We start from the raw sequence: 6,070 nt of genomic DNA on the forward strand, positions 1-6,070 counted from the left end.
AACAGTAGGTTGATAAGATAAGTGTCTGCCTTAAACCAAGGCTAGATGTCAGCCCTCTCAGGACTTTCTCTCCCTGCCCTTCCTCATAACAAGTTTATGTAATTACAACAGGTTCTAGACAGTCAGAAAAATAAAACCTTCCGGTGCTTTCCCAGTCACTGCTGACTTCCGTAGGAAGTCAAAATATATAACATACATAGAATATATGTTCAAAACCAGTTGGGGCATTTATGTGAAATCATAAGAATGATAATTTTATTAAACATAATTAAAATTTTTTCATTGTCTTCTCCATGTATGAAGATATTCAAAACTTCCTAGGACAAGATCCTGAGCAACCTGACCTGAACTTTGCTCTGCTTTGAGTAAAAGTTTGGACTAGATGACTTGCAGAAGTCCCCTCCAGCCTCAGCCTTTCTGTTCCTTTTATCTGTCTAGAATATAAAGTATATGAGAAAAACATGGCCTTTTTTCTGTCTTGCCAGGCAGGCAATAGCTATTTTTCTCTTCTCACGCAGAAAAAGTGTAAGTTCTTTTTTATGTACATCATACAAAGTTTTGAGGAAGTCTAAGAGTAGGAGACTTTTTGAGACAAAAGTAAAAAATAAATAAATCCTTTTGCCTGAATTTTCCCCTTTTTTAATAAAAAGAACACTTGGTACTGTCTTTGTAATACCACAAAATAGCATCACATAAAGAACAGGAAAAGATAGGAAAGAAGCTTGTATACTATCTGTGGGTGAAGATTAAAAGGGGGAAGAACACATTGTTTTGTGCTCAGAATCTTACATGAAGCAGAAAATTGGAAGAGTTGAGCTGCCATCAGAACCATCCAAAGGACAGGTAATAAAGGTAGATTTTTGCTATCCATGTAACCTTTTGATTATAAGAATCCCATGTGTCAAGGTGCAGGCAAAGCAAGAGATCAGATTATTGGTGTTGAGTACACACTTCTGGTTTCAGGAAGGTAGGACTTTGGCTATGGGAAAGCAGTATCTCATATCTAACTGTCAGAAAGCAATTGACCAAAAACCCAAAGGTGGGAAATAAACTGGAGAAAGAAAAATTAAAAAACAGCCTTGCTACTGGGGAATTGGGCAAACAGCTTTGACACAACCTAGGGAGATGAGACTGAGACTTCGTGGGAAGATGATGTAAGGGATTAAAGATGTTCAAGTGAACTGGTAACTTTTGAAAGGGGCTGTTCTAAATATATAAAGACAAACTTGTTTAAAGAATTCAGAGACAGAATTAGGGAATCTTCAAATATCCAAAAATCAAAAGATAATTGGGTGAGATCTGGAAAAATCTGTGCTATAAAGGAATAACAAACATTTAGACTGATAAATTCAGATGATTGTGATATGAAAAATATTTCAGTTGGAGAAGTCACAGAAAATTTCTATTAAAGTATCAGAACTGAAAGGAAATGAGAGGAGAGTGATTTAGTAAACAAAAGGGAAGACAAACTGCAAACAGTGCTGGAGTATTCAACACTTTCTTTGCTTGAGTCTTCACAAAGGTAAATGGAAGTCAAATTAATTTTAATATGAAAAATGGAACTATGGGGACAGTGATGGTGGGAGCAGTGAATATTTAGATTTAAGATATGTATTCAAGTCACCAGTTCCAGAAGAAATTCACCCACAATTCATGGATGATAATTCATACAGTAATCTGAGAACCATTTGAGAATATATTTGAATATATTTTGTTATGCCAAATATTTGAAAAACTTTGGAGTATTACAAGTTTCTAGAAAACTGATCAGACATAAATGGAAATTAAATATGTCACATGAACTCAATTTAGTTTCTTTTTTCTTGGAACAATTCACTTAGTGACCAAAGATGTAAATTATATGCATTTTATTTTACTTCAATAAACTTTTTAGATAAACTAAGAGTAAGTCAGAGGTAAGCACAGAAGAAATGCTGTAGGGGAAATTATGCCTGTGTGTACAAATTATTTTTAAAAAGTTCTTCTTGAAGAGCAGCTGCAATTGTTTTGAAAATATTTCAAATGGCATCCTTAAGAGGTCTATTCTGTTTAGTTTTCTAGCCCATATTTTTGTTGATGTTTTTGAATCATAAACTAGTAATCAGCAGGACAAAGATGAGACCTTCTAGCTGATACTAGACCATAAAATTTGCTTTTTCAGCATTCTTAGAAATCACTGCTATAGCAAAATGCTGCCTGGAAATATAAGTCCAGAACAAAGGAGAAAAGAGACTTCCAATACTGATTCAAATAAAATATTGCTGATGAAGTGTAGAAATTGTCCTCCATAATTAAAATTGAAATTCTCAAACCTGTCTGCAGGTCCCTGGTCAGCTATCAGAGATGGTCAGGGCAGAACAAGGAGTTACACTGAGGAGATTTCCTTCCAAACTTATGCTGAGATGTTTCTGAACAGTCAGGCTTCTACAGGTAACTTGAGAATAGATTGACAGATAGATGCTCAGGGAGAGAATAAATTTGCAGTGGACTAAGTTTAATGTTGGAGAGCTGAAGGCTCTCTGAAAGAATGGAATTTGGGACAAAACTTTCCCTACAGACAGGAAGAAGGAACAAGAGAGGATATGCAATCCTGCTTAAAGAACTTTAAACATACAGCTCTGCATGTGAAAATAAAAGTGGTCTTAATGTGATTTGAGGTGCTACTGAATGATTATGAAAAAAAATTATAAATTCAATTTGAAAAATAAATAAGGATGTATTTGCAACACTGTAAAAAAATTTAAAAGAGGCAGAGTTTCTAAGGATAAAGAATATTTCTAGTTGTGCTACCCAGTGTTAGCTGGTCTGGGTCAGTATTGATCCCTTAATCCCTAGCATTCTTGGAAAGCTTAATTTATTTTTATTATGTCTTGAGTTAACTGTGGACATCCCTTGTGTGTTTTCTCAGTAGTTGAATTTTCTGGTTCATTTTTTCAGACCTTAGAAAAGCCGGTAGGAATGGTCCTTTTATGCTGAAGTTTTGTGTAGATAGCTGTATTTGCAGCTTAGTTGAGGACTGCTATTTCTCTTTAATACTTGAAGAAGGCCTTGTGTGCTCCAAAACATAGTTATGTGAGACAGCAAAGCAGAAGAAGTGTTTGAGAAAGAGGAAAGAAAAATTCATGTTGTTCCAAAAGCTGATTTTTCAATAAAACAGAGGAAGATGAGAGATCCAGTTAAGGGGAATGAGATGGGAAGAGGGGCATCATCACACCCCAACAGATATAATGAGACAGAAGTCATGTCCCCACTGGTTAGCAGACAAAAAAAACCCCCAAACTTTCCTAGGCATTATGAGTTTCTGTAGAATGTATATTCAGGACTCACAGTCCGCTTGTGAGCTCTTTCTCTTGAGTGATCCAAGAGAACTCTTTTGACTGAAGCCCTGAGAAACAAACTGTTGCACAGATCAAGCAGCATAGAGTTCATGCAGTCCCCATGGGCCACTCCAGGCAGGACCAGATGAGAGAAATGCTCTCTATGCTACTGCCAGGAAGCATGACTCCACTGGAGTCTCTGGCAGAAGGCACCTGCAGACACCCAAGGTCAGCAGTGTCAAGGGTGTTGGAGCCAGGGCTACAGGGCAATTGCTCTAAGACCTGAGTACAACTCATGGGTAATGTGGAAGAATGGGGATATCTGTTGTATGTCCCAAGGACTTTAAACCCTGGGGGAAAATGAAATGTGATTTGATTTCCATATTATAGGAAGTACTGTGTCAAGATTCACCTGAAGCAATGGAGAATGAGCCTTGCAAGAAGACAGGCAAGCACCACGATGACCCAACATGAACCAAAAATATAACACAATCTCTCCTGTCCTGAGCAACCACCACAACACATGAAGGCCAAGTCATGCATCACACAACTCAGTGGACATGTTACAAATGTTTTACAAGGGTGATCCATAGACTATGAGAATCAGATCTGTATATATATGTATCACATGACAGGAAAGAGAGTGGCACTTAGTAAGGTTGTATTGGATAGTGTAAGACTTGAGCGTGACATACATTGTATGGACTAAGGGCTAGAGACTGAGCTAGGATGGATGGATTTTGCTCATGGCAGTCTGTCATGGTGCTGGTTTGGACCATGTGATGTTTTGAAAATGTGAATAAAAATGTGGATAACACATCTGTGTTTTGGTTATTACTGAGAAGTCCTTCCATGGCATCAAGATATTCCCACTCTGCCTCTCAGTGAGTAGGCTGAAGGTGTACAAGAAGTTAGGAGGAGACACAACAAAAATAACTGATACAAACTGATTAAACAGGCTATTTTCTGCCATATAAAAGCAGGTTTAACAATAAAAACTGAAGCAGAGGAGGACAGGTATTTTGGGATGAGAGACATTGCTCAGAGCCTGGCTGGGCATTGACCTATTTGTGGGAGGTTACTTCTGTATTAATTTTTTATTCCATTTTATTATTCCTCTTTATTTTGCTTATTAAATGTTTTTAACCCACAGGTTTTCTCACCTTTGCTCTTCCTATTTTCTCCCCTGTCCTACTGGAGTCAACAGCTGAGTAGCTGCATGGAGCTTAGCTGGTGAACCAAGTCAACCCACCACACCTTGTCAATGGCCTTGTAAGTTACAGTACCACTCCCCATCTTAACATGAAGTTAAAAACCTTTGGATCATCACAGACAGTATGGTAATATTACCAGACCAAGAAGAACATTTCAATCAAGCAATATTTCCTGAAAATTTCAAAGCATGCAGAATTTAGTACAATGCGCAGCAAGGCAGGATCCATAAAAAAGTGAAAGGGAAAAAAAAATCAATATTTCCTTGTCAAAGGTTGATCATTCAGGATTAGTAAGATAGGTTTATAGAATGAGAGCAGCACTCTAATAGGAGGAAAGATTTTTTACACCAATATATGACTAATTATAGTAACAGAAATACTACATATACTTACAAGAACTGTAAGATGAATAAGGTATTACTCAACAGGAAGAAATCTGTGAAAAACAGGGCAAAGGAATGTAATAAAAGAATCTTCTCAAAGACATTTGAAGGATTTATGCTTCTACAAGATGATATTGATTATTTTCAAAATTATAATTATTGATAACAAAAATGAGAAGCATTACCAAAATTGTTAAGGTTTTTATCTAGAAAAACCGGAATTCTAAATTTACTAAGTTCTGCACTGTAGGGGAAAGAGAAGAAAGCTCCAGAAATGGCCTGGGTAAGCACTGTGGTGGGATTTACTTCTGATTTTACACTTACATATCTAAATTGGTCACCATAATCTTTGATTCACAATCTACAGATAGATGGAATACTTCCCCCCTGCTCAACTGAAGTTCTTTAACCAGGCTGAGATTAATTACAGGGTGTTTCTCTTCACTGACTGCAAAGGCATCTTATTCAAGGCATCTAATTTTTAGATGTCTGTGGTAGGACAGACTTGTTTTATCCTCTGCTTGTTTGGGAAAAAAAATCTTAAGAAGCTCTCTGGAGTTAAGCTACAAAAGACCTGGAGCACTGAGCAAAGAAACAATCTTCTTTCCTTTGATCTTAGGGTTTAAGCAATTGGATATAGCATGTACCCATCATTAATCAAGATTTTTTCATTATTTTCAATTTCATTATTTTTGCTGAAGAATTAGCTTTCAATCCTTATAATTGAAAAAAAATGGAAACCATCTCTAATTTTATTTGTATATTAACTTGCCAGTGGCTGGGATCAAAGGGTTTCATTATTGCCCGAGAAAAATTAAATGTCTTTAGTACCCAATACTGATCTCCACCTTTAGAAAGATGCTATTGAGAATAAATTTTCACCAAATAGAAAGCATGAAAATTAATTCAAAAGCACTAATTCCTGAAGAACTTGCATGTTCTGCAAAGCTTTTAACAGGCACAGGAAATTTTGCCTGTCTGTTTCCCATTGTTGCTGCTCATTATTTTTCTTCAAAAACATAAAAGCTTTTGGAACTGAAAATTCTATTAACATCCCCATACAGCATATAGAGAGAATTAAACACTCCTTCTCTTTCCCTTTTTCTTATTACAGAAGTGAAAGCAGAGCTGCACTGAGTGCAGGAAGTGGTTGTGT

This window comes from Vidua chalybeata, chromosome 5 (assembly GCF_026979565.1).
Source record: "Vidua chalybeata isolate OUT-0048 chromosome 5, bVidCha1 merged haplotype, whole genome shotgun sequence".
NCBI classification, from domain to species: domain Eukaryota; kingdom Metazoa; phylum Chordata; class Aves; order Passeriformes; family Viduidae; genus Vidua; species Vidua chalybeata.